Here is a 21,638-nt window from a genome sequence, read left to right on the forward strand (position 1 = left end):
GAAACTATAATATTAGTAAAAAAGAAATTGGGCTGGGTGCAGTGGCTCACGCTTGTAACCCCGGCACTTTGGGAGGCTGAGGTGGGCAGACCACCTGAGGTCAGGGGTTCAAGACCAGCTTGGCCAACATGGCGAAAGCCTGTCTCTACTAAAAATACAAAAAACTAGCTGGGTGTGGTGGTGAATGCCTGTAATCCCAGCTATTTGGGAGGCTGAGGCAGGAGAATCACTTGAAACGGAGGCGCAGGTTGCGGTGAGCCGAGATTGCGCCGTTGCACTTCAGCGTGGGCAACAAGAGTGAAACTCTGTCTCAAAAAAAGAAAAAAAAAAAATCGTGATACAAGTAAGATCTTTTAAAAATTATTAAATCATCCATCTTGAATTATGTGGGGCTTTATATATGGAAGCGAGAATATGTTTAAAATTACCTCCCTGCTATTTCCTGCTAGATTTCTGGGGCTTGTTTTCTCTTAATCTTGCCATTGCCAAGCATATATCTGGTGCCTGCTGTGTGCCAGGTGTTAGTCTCTCTAATCCTTACAGCAACCCTTTGAAATAAAAGATATCCCCATTTTACAGAGGAAAACGTTGTGCCTGAGAGGCCAATTGCCCTGCCCAGTGTAACCTACTCATCTTCTGACTGAGTCCTCTCCTCTTATCAGCACCCACTCTGCCTCAGTCTCATTGTGATGGGGGCATGGAAGCTGCTGCCCACCATCACTAGGAGCACTGGCGCACCTTCCCCCAATATGCATCTGTTTCCTTCACGGGGACTGTTTCCAGGACCTTAAGGTTACACTTGCCTAACACAAGCCCTGAAATTAGGTGGTTTTATTTTGTCCAAAAGGCCCACTGTGGAAACTGCATGAACTTTGAAGTCATGAGGTTCAAGTGGTGCCTCCACCATTTTATTTTACTGCCTATGTGATTTTGGCCAAGTTACTGAAACTCTCAGAGCCTGTGATTCTTCAGCTATAAAATGGGAATAATACATACCTGGTAGAGATGTGGACAGAATTAGAAATAACACAGTAGTGGTGTTATTTCACCACTTGAAATAACAAGTGGTGCCTCCACCATTTTATTTTACTGCCTATGTGATTTTGGCCAAGTTACTGAAACTCTCAGAGCCTGTGATTCTTCAGCTATAAAATGGGAATAATACATACCTGGTAGAGATGTGGACAGAATTAGAAATAACACAGTAGTCTGGGCACAGTGGCTCATGCCTGTGATCCCAGCACATTGGGAGGCTGAGGCTGCTGGATTACCTAAGGTCAGGTGTTTGAGAACAGCCTGACTAATATGGTGAAACCCTGTCTCTACTCAAAATGCAAAAAAATTAGCCGGGCATGGTGGCATGCACCTGTAGTCCCAGCAACTCACGAGGCTGAGACAGGAGAATTGTCTGAACCCGGGAGGTGGAGGTGGCAGTGAGCCGAGATCGTGCCACTGCACTCCAGCCTGGGCAATAGAGCGGGACTCCATCTCAAAAAGGAAAAAAAAAACAGAAAAAAAAAACCCCGGAAAAAAAAAAAACAGAAAAAAAAAACCCCAGAAAAAAAAACACAATGCTATAGAGTGCTTAGGACATTGTAGATGCTTATTAACTGGTAGCTACTATCATCACCATTGCAGGGCCTTCTGACTCGTCTTGGGGGGCTGAAGAAGCTGTCCAGAGTAGTGATTAAGAATATGGGCTCTGGAGTAAACTGCTTGGGTTTAAATCCTTATTCTACCACTTACCAGCTGTGTGACTGTGCATAACTGAATTCCTTCCTGTACCTCAGTTTCTTCCATCTACAAGATGGGAATAAATAACAATTTCTACCTTGTAGGGATAAATGATTTTAAAGAGATGAGAACTGTCAGGAAGTTGAGTAGAAATGAACTTATTTTGATCATCTACTGACATTGTTTCTTCCCATGACATATGAGTCTCTTTTAAATTTATAACACTTCTTCTTTCCTTCCTACTCAAATTGAGAGAATTTCTCATTATTTGTATTTGATGCCGATAAAAAACATTTGCTGTCACATTTTTCCTAGAAATGCAGATTAAATTGCAAAAATTACTATTTTCATCTAAGAAATTGGATTAACTAAACCGATAAAGCACAGTTTTTTCATAGAGAAAATAATTGAGAATTTTTTATAGAATTACAGTAAATAAAATCAGGTGTAGTAAATAACAGTTTTATAGGTAAAAATATTTAAAACCCTAACCAGCTGCCTGTTTAAAAAAACACACATATATATTCCATTATTTCACAGAAATTATTTGATTCTCCTGTTTTGATCTTGAATTTGGCTGGGTTGCATGTGAATTACTCTTTTTCTCCTTCAAGATGATACCAGTCAGGTGGGCCCATAGTATGTGAATCTACCAGGAAGAAAACAGTCTCTGAATTTACTGTATGTCTAGAAATCAAATTTGACTTACACCCGCAGGCAGTATAGGGTGTTGGCTGGGTTTGCATCATTATTCTGAAGTCTATACTGATGTCCTGTGACTAATATGTTCCAGCTGTCTAGGTCACTGCTTTGGAGTACTATTTATTTGCAGTAGTGATGCTGCAAATAGGAAAAGCTTTCCCTTTTGTTGGTTGAAAGCTTTCCTGGTAATTAGCAAAACAAGCATGCCTCTTATTTGGAGAGAAACTGGAAAGGAGGCTAAAGAGTCAATTGTACACAACCACTTTGGAAAACAATTTGGCATTAGAGGAGTTGAACACGTGCAATCCGTAGCCCAGCTCTCCTTGCCTAGGTATATAACCCTGGAGAAATTCTTGTCTGTGTGTACCAGAGGACAAGCAGTAGAATGTAAATGGCAGCATTATTCAAAGTAGCAGAAAATTGAAAAATTCCCAGAGGGGTCCCCAACAGTAGGACAGAGCAGTAAATTGTGGGTATGTTCACACAATGAGAACTGTATCGTGGTAACAAAATAAATGAACTAAAGCCACATGAGTCACAGGGATGAATCTCAAAATCTTAAGAGAAGAGGCAAGTCTAGAAGAGCACATTGTACAGTATCGCTTCACTCATATTAGGCTTAGAATCAGCAAGTCACAACATATTGATAGCACATATGTGGCAAAACCATAAAGAGGAGCCAAGAAATGATTGACTTAAAATTCAGGCCAGTGGTAAATCTTGGTGGTGGATGTGGTGGTGAAGGATGATTGGGAGACATGTAATCAGGAAAGACACACACACACACGGCTTCCAAAAAAAGAAAAAAAAAAAATCTAAATACCGACTGGTATTAGGTATGTGCGATTTATTTTATTATTCTTTATACCTATATATGTTGTTAGGTTAGTTATCACTGCATAACAAACCTCAAGACTTAGCACCTTAAAACAATAATACACATTTGTCATCCCACATAGTTTCCATGAGTAGGCCAGGAATTTGGGAGCAGCTAAGCTGGGTGGTTCTGACTCGCAGTCTCTCATGAGGTTGCAGTCAAGATGTCAACTGAAGCTGCTGCCATCTATCTGAAGGCTTGACTGAGGCTGAAGGATCTTCCAAGATGGCTCACTCACATGGCTGTTGCCAGGAGGCCTCAGTTCCTTGCTGGTTGTTGGCAGGAGGCCTCAGTTCTTTCCCACGTGTACCTCCGCAGAGCTTCTTGAGCGTGTCCTCATATCAGAACAGCCAGCTTCCCTCCCAAAACAGAGATGGAAGGTGGAGTCTTTGGACTTTTGCAGTCTCTCGCCGGCATTTCAGCAATATTGTAGTGGTTCCCACATGCCAGCCCTGTTCCGTGAGGGGCGGGACTATACAAGCGCATGAATACTGGGAGGCGGGTATCACTACGGCCATGTTGGAGGCTGGCTACCACAGTTAACGCACTTTTAACTATAGTATATTTCACAGTAAACATTTTTTTAGAGGCAAACTAAATTGGTGAGCTCATTTTTCTTTAGTAATAGTGCACACATCCATTTAAATGAAAAGTTTTATAGATACTGAACGTATTACCAATTAGTATGGGTTTAAAGAAATGTCAGTGATGTAGCTGAGCATTTGAGTGGCCTAAGCTTGCCTGACAGGAATGTGCCTGAGGCAGGGGAGTGGACGGGAAGGGCCATGAGGAAAGGAACTTCAGTAATGCTTGTCCTGAGATCTATGGTGGGAGATGGGATTATATGTGCCTGGACTTCATTCTACTTGTACCTAGATCTGGCAACAATCTGAGACTCTTGATTTTGAAGATAATTCTCCAGGTGAAGGGCCATTGTGATATTAAAGTCTGTTCCTGCCCCACTCTTTTTCCCAAGACCATCTTTAATGAAAAAGGAGAGAGGGTCCACCCCTTGCTACTCACCCCCACGTCTAAGTGCATTGCCAGAAATGACCTGGGCAAGCAAGGACAGGAGCCTTAGTGTAAAAATCCACACAACGATTACATTCTAATCCATAATTTATACTTGTTTTAATGTTAACAACTTTTAAATTATTGATTCATTTGCTTAACCTTCCCTCACCAAAATCTTTGAGTAACATTGATGTTTCTGGAAACTATGTCATGTTTATTTTTCTTTAGCTTTGTTTAGCTCTTGGCATAACTTCTTAGTATTCCTGGGGGTTCAAGGGCTCTGGATTGTGAGGCAGTGAGTCGCACCATCTCCCCTTTGTGGATCCCAACATCCTTGTGAACAGGGGTTGCAGCCGGAAGAGGTTCTTTCCATTTTTGATGAAGCTAAAAAGTGGAGAAGCCCTCAGGTGAGGAAGCAGCCGGAGGAGGTTCTCTCCATTTTTAATGAAGCTAAAAAGTGGAGAAGATAGGCCTGAGAGCCAGGTGCACGGGCTTCCGGACTGGCTTTCTTTAGGCTTTTGTATACCAGTACTTCGCGTGTTAGTCATTGATACTGCTAACCCTCTGTGTGTACAGAATTCTGGTGATTAGCAGATGAAGCGCCAAGAAAGGCCATCATGCAGAGATGTCACATTCTCCCAAACTGTAATTTTGATGCTGCTTCCATCTTTATTTGCGGAGCTGTGTCTGCGGCATTATATTCTAGCGTATTTTGCATTTTATAAAAATGAAAGGAAAATCCTCAACAATGATAGCTGCCTTTCATTATGATGAGGATACAAATCGCCAGGGATGCAGTGCGATGCTTGTTTTCCTTCCGTTTGTGAACAGTGTGCTCTTTTGAGGAAGAAGGAAAAAAAATAAAGTGCATATATATATATATATATATATATATATATATGACAAAAATACATTAAGGGTTATTGTGTCTACAAGAGAAGTATAATTACTAATAGTAATTATAGTAATTGATAATAATGATTATAGTATTAATGGTACTATTAAGAAAGATTATGAATATATGCTTTCAGGGAGCATACTGCAGCGCCCGGCTGCCTCCCTGGCGTGATGTGTTGTTTGGCCATTTGGCTGTGGAGTTGGTTTTAAGGAAGCATCATGTTCAGGGGCAGGAGGGTGGAGGTGACCTGTACCGTGAGACAAGCCCGGGGCTTGGGGTCAGAAGACAAATAGTAGTTTCATCTCTGGTGCTTTCTAGTTGGATATCTTTGTTAGATATCATCTCTGACACTTAGCTGCCTTCTCTGGAAAATGGGATCCATAAACCCTGCTTACCTCACAGGGCTGTGGGGAGGATCAAATGTGATGGGTAATGCCAAAACAGAAGGTATTGTGGTGGCAATAGGAGTATGACTTTCAGGCCACGATACCACTTTGCCACAAACTTGTGTGTATTGTAGTTGAGTGTACTGTAGATTGGATCTGAATATCTTTGCTGGAAAGGATTTGAAGAGGTTTAGCAATTCCTGTGTGGTTCTAGGCAGGTACATGGATGCCTTCTAAGTGTGGTCTTAGAAATCCAAGGTCAAAGTAAAGCTCAAGTCATTGAAGCTCCAGTTTTTGTTAGAGTGGATGTGTGGGCCACATCACTGCCCTGAAATTGCTGTGATTCGACAGGAACTGAGGCAAACCTTCAGCTATAAGATGAAGACCTAATGCATGGTGACTATCGGGAATAATAATGTATATTTGAATTTGCTATGACAGTAGACCTTATGTGTTCTCACCACACACACACACAAATGGTAACTACACTGTACGGCTCTTTTAGAATTTATCTAGCAAGTTTTCTGGTTTTTACCAGAAACCTCCTCAAAGAAAAGGGAATTGTATGAGGTGATAGATACGTTAAGTAGTTTGTGGCAATCATTTCACAATGTATACATATATAAAACCATCACCTTGTACACTTAAATATATGTAATTTTTGTCAATCATACTTTGATAAAGTTGGAGGGAAAAAAAAAAGAAACTTACAGAGGAATTCCTTTATTCCAAAATTTCCTAGAGTGGGTGGGGCTGATAGTTGTTCCCCACATTCAGTATGTGATGGAATTATTTTTTCTTTTTTTTCCTTTTTCCCCTATTAAAAAATTGTGGCAGTATTTTAATTTAGAGGGTTATCATATATTAAGAACATGTTCTCAACCGAAATAGTATTAACAGTAAAAGTTCTTGGTGATAACATGTCTGTTGCTTTGCTTATTCCTGCAGCATGAAGACAGCGTGTACGATCCCTGAATGGGCTTGTGGGTATATTTAGTCATTCATTTTTGATCAGGAGAAAGAAGACAGCCATCACTTGAAAGGTAAGTAAATATTTCTATGCAGCTTTTTATCATAAAACATTTTCAACCATACTGAAGAGAGTTAAGAGAACGTACAATGAGTTCCTGCGTGTCTACACCTTAGCTTTAACAGTTATTAGCATTTTGTCACATTTTTTGGTGTGTATATAGGTTTGTACATTTTTAAGCTGAAACACGTGGAAGTTGCAGACATCATGACATTTTTTCCTAAATTCTTGGGATGCAGCTCTTACAAATAAGGATATTCTCCCCTGAAAGACATCTTAGAACTATGTGACACAGAACTATTTAATTAAATTTATAGTTTTGTACTGAAGTGTGTAACTGGGTTATGCTCCCTTCATTGTTGATACAAATAAAGTCAGATTAAAAACATTTTTAGGACAGGTGTGGTGGCTCACGCCTGTAATCCGGGCACTTTGGGAGGTTGAGGGGAATGGATGGCTTGGGCCCAGGAGTTCAAAATCAGCCTAGGCAACAAGGTGAGACCCGTCTCTAGGAAAGATACAAAAAAAATTAGCTGGGCGTGGTGGGGCACACCTGTGGTCCCAGCTATTCAGCAGGCTGAGGTGGGAGGATCGCTTGAGCCCACAAAGTCGAGGCTGCAGTGAGCTGTGATGGAGCCACCGCACTCCAGCCTGGGTGACAGACAAGACCCTGTCTCAAAAAACAAAATCCAAAACCATTTTTAATAGCAAGAACCTGTCTACAAAAAATTAAAAATTTAGCCAGTCATGGTGGCACATACCTATAGTCCTAGCTACTTGGGAGGTTGAGGTGGGAGGATCACTTGAGCCCAGGAGTTGGAGGGTGTAGTTAGCTATGATTATGCCACTGTACTCCAGGATGGGTGACAGTGAGTCCCACTCTCTGTCTCTCTCCCTCTGTGTGTGATTATGTAATAATCTACCCGTCCCTGCTATGGCTGATGTTTCAAGTTTAGGTCAGTGGCTCTGATCACCAGCCTCACCTTCTCCCTGATCAGGATTCACAAGTAGACCAGGGCTGGGCCTGGTGACTCATGCCTGTAATCCCAGCACTTTGGGAGGCCGAGGTGGGTGTATCATTTGAAGTCAGGAGTTCAAGACCAGCCTGGCCAACATAGTGAAACCCTGTCTCTACTAAAAATACAAAAATTAGCTGAGCGGTAGTGGCATGTGCCAGTAATCCCAGCTACTTGGAAGGCTGAGGCAGGAGAATCACTTGAGCCTGGGAGGTGGAGGTTATGGTGAGCCGAGATTGTGCCTCTGCAGTCCAGTCTGGGTGACAGAGTGGGACCCTGTCTCAAAAAAAAAAAAAAAAAAAAAAAATAGTAGACCAGTCTCTGTGCTCTAATGTGATCAAAGGTCTTAGTTGATGTTTTAAACTTAAACTTGTAGGAGAATGTGGAAAGAATATGAGTGGTACTGTGAAGTTGAGGTTATATAGGTTAATATATTAAAATCAGCATTACAGAGATTAAAAATGATTCCCAGCCTCATAATTTGACTACCTACATTGAAACTTTACTTAAAATCTCAAAGATATGTTCAGCTATGATTACAGTTATAGATCGTTACGCATTATAGCCAATTACACCATCAGTTATCTGTGGTTTTTGCAAGATGGCTGTCGACTGTTCTCCTTTCCAATCTCAGTTACTATTTATTTATAGTATCTTCCTCAGGTGGTCCCTGTGTATCTAAGCATTGCTTTACAGACATTTGTGTATATAAGGTTGCCTATTTAGAGTATATTTTAAAGGAGGTCTATTTAAGTGAGCCATTGAGGGCAGCAGTGGCTTCTTATACTCTCATTTCTGATTTAGAACAAAAGGTCAGTGATAGCAGTAAAGGTTCTTCAAAAGATACTGGGATTCAGAAGGAGTTGTGTCTGGAATCATGGGTAGCTCAGAATGATTGAGTTTGCTTTTTTATTCTTTGGCCTCTGTATGGTTATACTTTGAAAAGACAAGGAGGAGTGAGTGGGACTCCACGTGAGGCAAAGGGGACTTTGAAGGATGAATGAAGGGAAGACATATGGGGCCCTGTCTAGTCCTAGACCACTGAGATATGGTGATTTAAAAAAACTTTCTACTGAAGTAGAAGATACATACAGAAAATAGACATATTATAAGTGTATAGCTCAATATAACTCCACAGATTGAACACATCCATGTAACCAGCACCCAGATTAAGAAATAGAGCATGACTAACACAATCTCATGCTTCCTTTTAGACACTTCAGTTGACTCTTAAATAGTTTGGGGATGAGGGGTGCAGTTGAAAATCCAAGTATAATTTTGTCTCCCTGAAAATGTAACTACTAATAGCCTACTGTTGACTGGAAGCCTTACTGACTTACTACATAACGACACACACACACACACACACACACACACACATCTTTTGAGACAGAGTCTTGCTCTATTGCCCAGGCTAGAGTGCAGTGGCATGATCTCAGCTCACTGCAACCTCTACCTCCCGGGTTCAAGCGATTCTTCCTCCCGAGTAGCTGGGATTACAGGCGCGTGCCACCACGCTGGGCTAATTTTTGTATTTTTAGTAGAGATGGGGTTTCACCATATTGGCCAGGCTGGTCTCGAACCCCTGACCTGGTGATCCACCCGCCTTGGCCTCCCAAAGTGCTAGAATTACAGGTGTGAGCCACTGTGCCCGACCAATGACGTATATTTTATGCATTCACAGCATGCCTCACATTTCCTTATTTTTTTTTTTTCTATTTCTAGGCTATGTGGTTTATCTGTGAGTTTTTTCAGATTGTTGCAAATCTCCAAAAAATTTTCCAATGTGTTTATTGAAAAAAATCTGCCTTTAAGTGGCCCCTTACAGTTCAAACCAGTGTTGTTCAAGAGTCAACTGTACCCTTGCTCCGTGGATGACTACTCTCTTGACTTCTAGGAGCATAAATTAGTTTTGCCTATGTCTTTTCTTTGTGTGTGTGTATGTGTAATATATAACGCAGATTGTACTCTTTTGTGTCTGGCTTCTCTCATTCAACAGCATATTAGATTCCTGCATATTATTGCATATAGTTTAGTTATATTACTCATTTTCATTGCTATAGAGCATTCCATTGTGAGAGAACATAACTATTTATTTATTTTACTAGATGTGGGTAATTGTTTGGGTTTACCCATCCAGGGCACCCTCCAGAGGAAATGGGAATTAAACAAGGTTTTCTCCTCATCGTGGTTATAGTGGAGGTAGTACCAGCTTGTGCCCAGCTTCTGCTGTGATATGAGGGAGGAATCCAGACCGCAGCGAGAAGATTGAGACACACTTGGGAGAATTGGGTGTGGTTTCATCAGTCCTGTGCTGATTCCTGCTGCTCTTCCTGTGACTCACCATGTCCCTTCTCACATCGTTCCCTACCGGCACATGTTTTCTACGTCCTCTTCTCTGCTATTATTACTCTCCCTACAGCCCCTCCAAGGAGACTGTGCAGAACATATCAAACAACAGGCAATCGATGAATATTTAAAGTTCATTAGGTGTTGATATTAAGTGTTAGGTGAGGGGCAAAGAGTTGAATGTTTTGGGCTTGCCCTTGAGGAGCCTGTAGTATAGTTATCAATTCACAGGTATGGCTGTGGGCCACATCCCTGGAAGCCAGTTGTACTGTAGAGTTCAGGGATGTAAATTCAGAGGCTTACATGGACCAGGCTGGTAATGTGACTGAAATGAATGGGGTTGCTTATAAGGAGTGATGGGCATGGTGGAGAGCAAATATATATCCTCTGCCCAAATATCAACCCAACAAACTCTGTCCAGCTTGATTTAGCAAGTCCACCACTTTCCAACCTTTAGAGAGTAGAGTCTTCATTATATAATAAGAAAATGCTCCTCAGAGGATTTGGGTGTTTTTATGGGCAAATTCTGTTTTTATAAATAAAGTTTTATTCAAAAAATCATGCTCATTTGTTTACATATTTTGCTAAAACTGCAGAGTTGAATAGTTGCAAAAGAGACCAGGTTTGATTAGTTGCAACAGTGACCATATGGCTTGCAAAGCCTAAAATATTTACCATCTAGCCCTTTATAAAAAAGTTTGCCAGCTCCTGCTTTACTTCATAAAAGCAAGGACATAGTAATCATAACCTCTGTAGTCATGTAATAATCTGAGCCCATTAAATTTAGTGTTAATGTTCTCATTCATGTATTCACCCAACACATATTTACAGAGTGCCTATTGTATTTCAGGCATAAAATAGTGATAATCAGATATGGTTCTTGGTCTTGAGGAGTTTAAGAGAGGCTCTTCTATCACTTCTTGGCCTTTTGGCTAAGATCAAGTATAGTAAAAGAGTCTCCTATGAATTTGAAATTCCATTCTATGATTGTGCTTTCTATAAATCAAAAATATGACATCGTGGTGTGGGGGCATCCCCTGTCAACTCTTCTAGTTATGCAGGTAGTGCATTTCCGTGTGCACCAACCACATGGGGCTTATTCTCAGCATTGCAGTTTTTAGAATTAAAAAGTATAATATGGAAATGAACTAAAAATCCTCAACTTGAAACTATTATGTCAGCTATCTTTATTCATTTTATAAACTTGATAAACACTCTACATAATTTGATTTTTTGCTTCAGTAATGAGGAGTATGAAATGTGATGTTTGCACAATTACTGTAGTTTTAAATGTCCTAATTGTTTACATGTGGTAATCCCAGACTGTTTGAAGGTAGCCATGTCTGGAGAAGGGCTGATGAGTTTTGAAGTGCTTACTAAAGCAAGCCAAGCAGACAGCCAGTCTTGTGCTACTTTAATAATAAATATCAATAGAAACAACAGCCAACCAAGTTAATAGAGTTTGGATAATAAAGTTTGGAGTGCAGCATAACAGATTAATCTAGCTCTGTTCGTGTGCTTATCTATTTGCTTATCAAAGTCATAAAAGTTTGTTTCTTCTTGATAGGAGGATATAGGTGCGTTGTAATGAACATATAAAATACAGAAGTATTTTTTTACAATAAGGAATTTGAAACTTGTTTTTAACATCTTTTAAACCTGTGTAGCATTTTCATATGTGCTTGTATATATATTATGGGTGAACAGTGGGGCTGTGAGTGACTGCCCATTCACCACCCCTAGACTATTCTCAGACGAATGTAAAGGAAGCAAGTGAAACAATATCAGTGAGCCATCTTCAGCCACGATGGCTGCATCATTGCCTTCTTCCAGCCTGAGAGGTCTTTCAGGAAGTAGGAATTTGTTTGGATGTTGCAGTCGCAGTTATTTAGCTATGTGCGGTAATTCAAAGATGTGAAATGCAGGAAGCCCTGGTCATACTTACACATGGATTTGGGAGCCATCAGACATCAAATGGGATGCTGTTTGTCACCTTTTGAGGCAGTAATCTGGGTGACCCGCAGTGCTTTCCTCTGAAATCTTAGGCTTCTGAATAAACCACAGGGAAGGAATGTGAACTGGTACAATGAATAGCTTAATGAATGTGATGAAAACTCTAAACTGGTTTGTTTTGTTGTCAAAATTAATAAAGTTAAGGTGTAGTAGATCTTCTTCTTCTTTTTTTTTTTTTTTTTGAGATGGAGTCTCCCACTGTCGCCCAGGCTGGAGTGCAGTGGCACAATCTCCACTCACTACAACCTCTGCCTCCCGGGTTCAAGTGATTCTCCTGCTTCAGCCTGCCGAGTAGCTGGGAATACAGATGTGAGCCACTGCTCCCGGGCAATCTTCTTTAGGAGGACGAAATGATTTATAGCCATTCATGTCTTCTACTTTTGGTGTTTAAAATGTTTTAAAGAATTCAATCCTATTCTTTTTAGTAATTCTATATGGATAGTTGTTTAGAGGAAAAACAAGAATTGAGAAGGCTGAGAAAATAAATATCACAGTTGTTTTCTTACAAAGCTGGAAACTGTAGGCTTAGTTCTTTTTATTAAAAATGAAATTTTCTGAAACAAATGTTGTGATAGGCCAAATCCCTTCTTCTGTGGCACTGGGGAAAATGAAGTCTGTTCTAAATAATGTGGAATTATCTTGTCAGGAAGTCCAGCCTCAGAATGTTGCTTTGTCAAGGCTAACCAATTAAAACTTACTTTAATAGTCCTCAAATTTTATTTTTAGAGAGGAGAAAGTATTGAAGGTATAGGTAAATATAGCTTGATAGAACAGAGTGCCTTGGTTGCAAGTGACAGAAAACCCAATTCAAACTGTCTCAAGTGAAAAAATCTATGGGCTTAAGTAATTGCAAATCTAAGGATTGGATCTGCCTTCAGGAGGGGCTAGACTAAGGATCAAAATGATGTCATGAGGATTCATCTTGGCTACATGTTTTTGGGCTCTGAATGGAGACTTCTAGCAGCTTCAGGTTTGCTTAATTACAAACAACCTTCCTGGTCATGATGAGTCATGCGCCTCGTGCTGGACCAGTGGCTGTGGCCAGGGATATTGGCCTGTTCCGATTGGATAGCCAGATCATGTGCTTCACTCCAGGGCCTGAGGTCAGCACATCTTCTGCAGAAGATGAAGCATAAATTGATGATAGGTGGGAATGGTTCCCTGCGGAGGTGAATCATGGCAGTTACCAAGAGGATTGGGGGTGCTGGGAGGTATACTGATTATTATGATTATTATTAATGTATCTTTTAATGGTTTGAAAAGCATTTTCAGGTGTATTCTTGTTTGACCTTTGGAAGTATTGGGGAGGCAGCATAAAGAAGTGATAAAAACATGGATTCTGGGGCTAGACTAGATTCAGTTATTAGCTTGCATGAGCTTTTGACCAATTAACCTCTTTGTATCTCAATTTTCTAAGGTGCGCAATGGGGATAAAGGTATTTACCTAAAAGAGTTCTGAGAAGGATCAAATTAATGGGCATTTGCAGGGCACTTAGAATAGTGCCTCATGCACGCTAGCCTCTCTATCCCTTGTTATTACTGTTACACTTTAAAGCTGTTCTGCTGGCAGGAGAACAAGTGTCCTCTTCATTTGACAGACGAGGAAGTTCAGACTCACACGTCCTGTAAGAGTCAACACTGGTTTGGACCTGACTTCTTCCCTGTCCCCGCACTTGCCTCTGTGTTATGATTGTGGGGCATTTAGGTTAGTAATAAATGAAGGAAGCAGAGAGGGAAAAAGCACTAGAAAGCAGGCCTGTGTGTACAAGAAAGCCAGTGTTTCTGTGTATTCCACTTGAACGTTGGCCTTAGCTTCCCGCATGAAGGGTGTCCCCAGGAATATTTAAGGGAACATTCCTAAGAAGAAATTGTTCCATCCTGCCGGGCACATGCTTGGGAAAATCAACCATATCCAGGGTGGGCACTTGCTTGGGAAATGTTTGCTGATGGTTTAATCAGATCCAGTATTCTGAGTTTCAGAGGAGACAAAGCTTTTTGTGGTCGGGAGGTGACTTGAACCCGTCAGTATGGTGTGAGGACAGAATTACTCACTCTGAGAGGTTTGAACCACTGCAGAGTGCTGCTTTTATAACCGCCAGCAAGTTCTGTCTACAAATAGATGCCATATTCCTCATTAGGAATATTTTCCTACAGTTGTTGAGAATGTTTTGTGGGGAAATTATTCAAATGACTTAATGAAGGAGATTTTTTTTCTTGAGACTCAGATGTTGGTATGGCCCAGACATCTAGGGAGGGTCTTGTTGCTCTCTGAGGACAACAGTGATTTCTTCGTTAAGTAAGTATTACTTACTGTGGACTCAGGACACTGGAAGCTTAAAGTATTTGTGAGTAATCTCTGATACGCTCCCAAGCTATGCAGCTATGAAAGCAAGGAAAAACTTAGCAGAAAACACAATTTTGGTGCTCTCTGCTGTGCTTTTGAAGAAAAGTGGTAGTTGCCATTCAGCATTCACAAAACTTGCTGGAGGGCCAGAGCCTCTTCTTCACTGCAGGACAGGCTCTGCCCTGCGGTTGCTGTTTCCTTGCGGATGGCCACTGTGCCTGGGATGTGGGAGTCTCAGATATTTCATAAATGGATCATGGCTTTGTCTTTTTTTCAATTTATTTTGACAAGAAATTGTTTACCATGTACATATCTTTAAGAACTTCACCTGTGAGTCCTGCATTACCTCTGTCTGGATACATCGCATTGTTTTTGTTGTTTCTTTAGATGGAGGATGTGGTGTCTGAGTATTGATTCCCACACCTGGCTTTACAATGATGTTTATATTCCGAAGAGCAACACCTATTCAGAGAATAAAGGGATTAGCTACTTATTCTAGAGAAATGATCCTAGGTTTGCCAAATATTTGTGGGAATTATAATAGATTCTTAGATGTAATCCCACTTATTTTGTTCTTAGCTCCTTGGGAGTCTTTTGCCTTGCTGCATAGTCAGGGATTGAATATTAATAGTTCCTTCATTGCCCTTAACCTGACCCCATGTTACCTCTGAGAAAACAAGGTCAACCTTATTTCCTGTAATGTCAGCAACAAAAGCAACAACATTATTATTCATTATGTGATAGGCACCACTCTGAGTTCTTTTGTTGGTTATCCTATTTCATATTCTCCAGAACTCTGTGATCATTATTCTATAGGTGAGGAAATTGAGGTATAACCTGTGGTCTCAGGATATGGCTGAGTGGCACAGGTCTGCTCTTAGCATCACAGACACTGTACTGCCGACTGGTGTGACCAGGGTCCAGTCCAGGGTCTCTACCACTGGCTACACGTTAGAATCACCCTGAGGGATTTTCAAAGCACTGAATGTGCAGTTCCATAACTCCCTGCCCCTTACGTTCTTGTTTACTTGGTCTGGGGTCTCAGAGGAGGTTGCTGTGCATTCAGTACTGAGAATATTTTTGAACTAGAGCAACAGCTCTTCAAATTTGGTTCCTGGGATGGCAATATCAGGTAACTTGTTAGAAGAAGAAATTCTCAGGTCCCACCCAGACCTACTGAATGGAAACTCTGGGGGTAGGGTGTAGTGATCAGTGTTTTAACAAGTCTTGCAGGTGATTCTTTTTTTTAAAAAAATATTGTAGTAAAAACGAACAACATAAAATTTGCCATCTTAACTTTTTTAAGTGTATGATTCACTAGCGTTAAGCACGTTCATATTGTTGTGCAACAGATCTCCAGAACTTTTTCACCTTGCAAATCTGAAACTTCATACCCATTAAAACCCGTTAAACAACTCCCCTTTCTCCCTCCTGTAACCCCTGGTAGGAACCATTCTGCTTTTTGTTTTCATGAACTTGACTACTTCACATACTTCGTCTAGGTGGAACTCTAAGTGATTCTTAGGCATGTTCAAGTGTGAGAGCCACTGAACTCCAAAACTCGATTTGGCTCATCTCTCTGTAGTTGCCCACTCACATCATTAATATTAACCATATTGTAAATCCCGCACTCCTATGCATGCCCTGCTCTTTCTAGTCCTGTGTCTGCCACCTTGTTGTTCTGTCACTTGTATCAAGTTACTTAATTTCCCTGAGGTGATTCCCTTGTCTCTATAAGTGAGGGTTGGGGGGTAGGGGGGCGGGTGGCAGGGACCCTAACTTGCAGAGCTGTGGTAAATGTTAAATCATTAGACACTTGTGAAAGTAATTTGTAAGTTGTCAGGTGGTGTAATAAAGAAATGTTAGGTATAGATTGTAAACTTCGACTCTTTTTAAATTGTAGGTTTTGTTTTTATTGCAGTCATACACCTTTGTTGTTTTAAAGGATTCCATAGTTCCACAAGGCCTCTTGCGAAAGACTTAAGTTCCTGTTATGCTTGTTTCTCTTCCTCCTCCCCCATTTCTTATCTGGTGTTTACAGTGTGTAAACAGGATTCACAGATGTGCTGGGTAATGTAGTATAGTTCGATTACTTTAAATTTTCTCTACACACACAAATTGTGTTTTCCTTGGATTTAGTAATTGTGTCTTTTAAAGTTTTTCTATGCACTCCCCACTACTTTAACCACAAACAGCCTTCTATATGAATTTCCTCTTAATATTTTAAGCCATATCAGCTATCTTATCAATTACATCTTGGAGAAATCTTACCTGGAGTCTCACGCTTTGCTCTAGTCCAGACCACTTGCTCTCTAGGCCTGCTGTGCACCACATCTTGGGATCCTCTCTTTAATACTTTCCTGGGAATTTCTTGTATCTTACCTATGTATTGGATTCCCAATTTCCCTCATCCCATATTCTCTTCTTTCTTGGTTTACTGCTGTATTTGGACGGAGCACATTTTCTGGAAGTGTCCTAGAAAATTTCATATGGGAGGTAAGACTTTTGAGTTGTTATATATCTGAGACTGTCACATTCATGTTTAATTTATAGCGTGGCTGGGGATAGAATTGTAGGTTTTTAATCACTGAGCTTCAGAATGGTGAAGACATTGCTCATTATCTTTTAGTATCTAGTATTGATTTTGAGAAGGCTAAGACTGTCTCCCAGTCCTTTGTAGGTGACTTCATTTTTCTTCCTTTTTTTCTCTCGGGTTTTTAGTTCTTCTCTTTATTTTCAGTGTTCTGAAATTTCATAATATTCCTCGGTGGGGTCTATTTTCATTTCTTGGAAACTTGAATTGTTCATTTTTAGAAATTTTCTTGAAATGTATCATTGTCGAATTCCCCCCTCTGTTTTCTCTGTTCTTTCTTTCTGTAATTCTATTAGATGTTGACTTACTGTCTTATGACAGCCTTACCTTTTCTTCCGCTTTTCACATCTGCTTTTCAGCTGTATCCTTAGGATATTTCCTACGTTTACCTTGTAATCCTTCTATTCAATTTTTCATGTTTGTTATAATTTTTTTTTTTTTTTTTGAGACGGAGTCTGGCTCTGTCGCCCAGGCTGGAGTGTAGTGGCCAGATCTCAGCTCACTGCAAGCTCCGCCTCCCAGGTTCACGCCATTCTCCTGTCTCAGCCTCCCGAGTAGCCGGGACTACAGGCGCCCGCCACCTCACCTGGCTAGTTTTTTTTTTTTTGTATTTTTTTAGTAGAGACGGGGTTTCACCATGTTAGCCAGGATGGTCTCGATCTCCTGACCTTATGATCCGCCCGTCTCGGCCTCCCAAAGTGCTGGGATTACAGGCTTGAGCCACCGCGCCCGGCCTGTTATAATTTTTTAAAAAAATTTTTGACAGTTTTTAAATTCTCTGCTTTTATTGTACAGAATCCTACTATTTCATGAAAGTATTTTCTTTAGTTCTCTGAGGAGGTTAATGATTATTTTTTAAGCTTTTTTGCGTATTTTTTCTTTCCTTCAAGTTGCTTTTTTCCTCTGTTTCTGTCCTTCATGTTAGATATTTTCTTTATGATCTTTGAATGTCCATTCATGATTAAGAATGTGGCTTTACAAACTGGAAGATTTGGCTTCTTTGGGCCTTAGTTAGTTGTTATCATCTATCAGATTTCCAGCTTTAAAAAGCTTAACATTTTAATATTTGCTCCTATTGTCTTTGTCCTTGTAGATTTATGCATTTAAAAAGAAATGATTTTGTGGTATTGGGGTTTTAGGAGGGAGAGGAGCTGAATAGGTGTGTTCATCCACTGTCTTTAACTGGAAGTCACTATAGAAGTCATAAAAAAAAATCCAGGTCAGAATGTGTAGCGCTGGCATTTGCTCAGACACATACCTGCGGTGGTGAGCATTAGCTTGGTGTTCTTTTATTTTTTAAAACATGGTATATATTTAGATGGTCTCAGCAGAGATCTTGACTTTCTTGTTAACTGTGCAACAGCTACTTCTTTTTCTCAGCTAAGAGCTTTTATTTCAGGTGTTAAAATACCAATAAATTTATAAATGATAATTGGGCCTTGTGATAAAAAATAAGAATTATAGAAAAAAAAATCCTTATTGATGTTCCTGAAAGGAATTTTCCAAGGTTAAGCATATAATCCTTAGATTAAAATGCAGCTGACACATTAAGTCTTCTTACATGAAAAGCTGAATTAATAAGTTTTAATGCCATTTGTCCTTGACCACCCACAAAGGGCATTCCTGCAGGCTAAAGAGACTGAACATAAATACAGCAAAGGGAGCGGGGCTGTATTTTGATCCCTTATAAATGCTTCAGTGAAGCATTCAGGCTCAGACCATCAGAGAATAGGTAAAAAGCTACTGTTAGCCTTTCTGATAGCAGGTCTCTGCAAAAATTAATCAGTTTTAGGAGAGCAGAGTGGTTCTTTTACTATAGGCTAACTGACCTTGGATTATTTCATGATCTGCTTCTTGAAGTGATAAGCTCAGTTGCTTCTTGCCTTTTCTGAATGTTGGATATATCCTCTGTCAAATACCAATCCTTCCTTCTAGCTTACTGGAGCACAGCCCCTCAGATGAGTGCCTTAGTTATTGTGTAGTAACCAAGATGGTCATTTCTGGCCTTGGCACTGATTAGATAACAGAAGTCCCCTTCACAAGCTTCACAGCTCTGTGCAGTAGCAGCCCTTTAATAGCTGTAACTTCACCACTGGGAAAGGAAAGGAAAGCTTCTCTGCTTTCATGCTGATTGCTATGGAAGCGTGCCCAAGATACTTCCCCTTGGATGTGCAGGGCTGTGTGCAAAACAGAGAAATTGCTTTCCACTTAAAAGCATCGGCCTGTTATTACTCTATGAACCTTTGAAGAAATCAGATTCAGAGGTTTCCTAAATATAGAAAGTTCCTTTCTCTCGTTATTAAAGCCGCAAACAATCTAGGGGTAATTTTTTGTATTATTTTGAGGTTGCACTAAAATTAGGAGGAAGGACAGCACTGCAGAGATGCCTGGTTGTTTGTTGGGTTTCTTAAAAGGACTAGATATAAATAAATTATGAATTCTTGCACATTAGGAAAGGGACCCTTTTTTTGTTTGTTTAATTACCTACTCCTCCCTTTCTCTGTACTTGTTTTATGTCTTCTGCATGCTCTCAAAATCTGTCTTCTTGTTCCTAATGTATATGGTATTGAAATGAACTGTAGGAGCTCTGTCCATTACTTAGAAGACATAGACAAGGGTTTTTATTGCTAAGAGGGAGTCATGCAGAAGATGACAAATTAACTGATTATCACCCAGCTTGGGTTTTCCTGAGCTGTGTCATCCCCGTTGATCATCATGGTTGCTGCCTCTACCACAAGCGCACTTTTAAAGCTCCAGCCCAAGCAAGTTACCCCTAGCTTAACGGAAGCCGCCTGAGTCTTCCAAAAGTCTCCTCTGAATTCTAAGGACCAGCCAAAGAAACTAAACCTTTTTTTATGATAAAGAAAACTATCACTATTCTTTGTAGAAGCTACTAGTTTCTGATCTTGCCTAGAACTAGTTCACTCCCAGGGCTTTAAGTACCAGCTCTATGCAGTATTTATAGATAACAGGATAAAAGAGCCAAGGAAGAACCAAATACTTACAGTTTCCAAGTAGATTTAGATTATTTGCCCATAGGACAACCATTGTTTAACATTCTTTTCTTTTGCCACCGTGGTGTTGGCACTTTGTATGTGGCAATTATAATTTGGATTCTTTAACACACTTCTGTTGGCAGAAGCTTATGTATATACATTGTGGTGCAGTGGGTGACATCAAAAGTGCTTTCAGGCAGTGAAGGGTTGCACTTATGACATAGATGATTTTCTGATTCAAAACATTTGTGAGCTATTATGAGACAGACAACAGTCTTGTCATTAGTCATTTGACATTGTCATGAATAGGCCCCTCATCTAGTTGAGAATTCACGTACCCAGCTTTTCTATGGGAAAAATTGTTCTTCAGACAGAGCGTGAATGAAATATTCTATCTATTATGGGACTCCCCCTGCTTTTGGAGGGGGATGAGAAGAAAGGGTGGCATTTATGGAATTTGGCTATTCTGCCAAAAGGGGCATGCTCCTCCAGTGGCAGCTGTGGTGGCTGCTGGGAGGAAAGTGGGGACAAGGGTGACTCTGAGATGAGTGTGCCTGATGAGGGGCTTCAGAGGTTGCTGGCTTTTCACAAGAGACCTCAGTATATGATCCCTATGTGGAGGTCACAGTTATGACATTATCTAAGAGATTTACTGTTGGATCTATAATGAGGATGAACTGGCCATTGTGTTTAAAGAAGTTGGGTCTCACCTGCAGGGTGAGCTTCCTCAGCACATTCACCTCTCTTCTCATGGGTACCTCATGGATCAGAAGCTGGGGCCGAGTGAAAGTGTTAGGTGGTTGGTGTGGTTCCCATCTCCTGCTTGTCTTTTGCTGGCACAGTGTCTGCAGGTCCCACTCTCTCTAACATGGGAAGTGATGCCGAAGGGAAAGGAAGAGGCAAGGCAGATACCGCTGAGGTTGGTGCTGTAGTGGACATAGCTCAGGCAGGATGCCAATGGGGCTAGGGTTCTGGGAGTAAAACAGCTCTGGCACGATCAGAAACATGTGTTAACATGAACAGTTATACTTCTTTGCTTTTTTTCTCTTTTGATTTTCTGTGGAACTTAAAAAGCCTTTCAGAAGGCATTGGAAAGGTTTTTGTTTATGCTTGGGCCATAGCTTTCTTGCTTTTGGTTTTTTCCCTAGCCTTAGTGAGGTATAATTTGTATACAAAAACCTTCACATAATTAATTTATACAATTTGATGAGTTTGGACATATGTATACACTTTTAGTACCACCACCACAGTTGAGATAATAAACATATCCATCACCTCCAAAAGTTTCCTGTGTCCTGTGTGTGTGTCGGGGGAGGAGGGTGATGGAGGTAAGAACACTTAATGTGAGATACCCCCTCTTTTTAAAATTTATTTATTTTTTGAGACAGCATCTCACTGTCACCCAGGTTGGAATGCGGTGGCATGATCATGGCTCACTGCAGTCTGAAACTCCTGGGGTCGAGAGGTCCTCCTGCCTCAGCTTCCCAGGTAACTACAGGTGTACACCACCACACCTGGCTAATTTTTTTATTTTATAGAGATGGGGTCTTGCTAGGTTGCCTAGGCTGGTCTCGAACTCCTTGCCTCATGTGATCCACCCACCGTGGCCTTCTAAAGCATTGGGATTATAGGCGTGAGCCACTGTGCCTGGCCCAGATATACCTTCTTAAATTTTTAAGTACACAA

The 21,638-nt window shown here is 40.6% G+C and overlaps 1 protein-coding gene and 1 non-coding gene across 4 annotated transcripts in view; both read left to right on the top strand.

The window, feature by feature from the left end:
* LOC105480969 (sphingomyelin synthase 1) overlaps positions 1–21,638 on the top strand; it is a 310,632-nt gene that overhangs the window by 27,617 nt on the left and 261,377 nt on the right. For all 3 annotated transcript variants that reach the window (XM_071069547.1, XM_071069545.1, XM_071069546.1), the window contains exon 2: positions 6,560–6,654. The gene's annotated coding sequence lies outside the window, so the exon portion shown is untranslated. The remainder of the gene's footprint in view (positions 1–6,559; positions 6,655–21,638) is intronic.
* On the top strand, positions 6,098–6,158 carry LOC112426599 (U7 small nuclear RNA). Its single transcript, XR_003017980.1, has one exon. It is a non-coding gene; the product is annotated as a U7 small nuclear RNA (small nuclear RNA).

The sequence above is a fragment of the Macaca nemestrina genome, chromosome 9 (assembly GCF_043159975.1).
Source record: "Macaca nemestrina isolate mMacNem1 chromosome 9, mMacNem.hap1, whole genome shotgun sequence".
Classification (NCBI taxonomy): domain Eukaryota; kingdom Metazoa; phylum Chordata; class Mammalia; order Primates; family Cercopithecidae; genus Macaca; species Macaca nemestrina.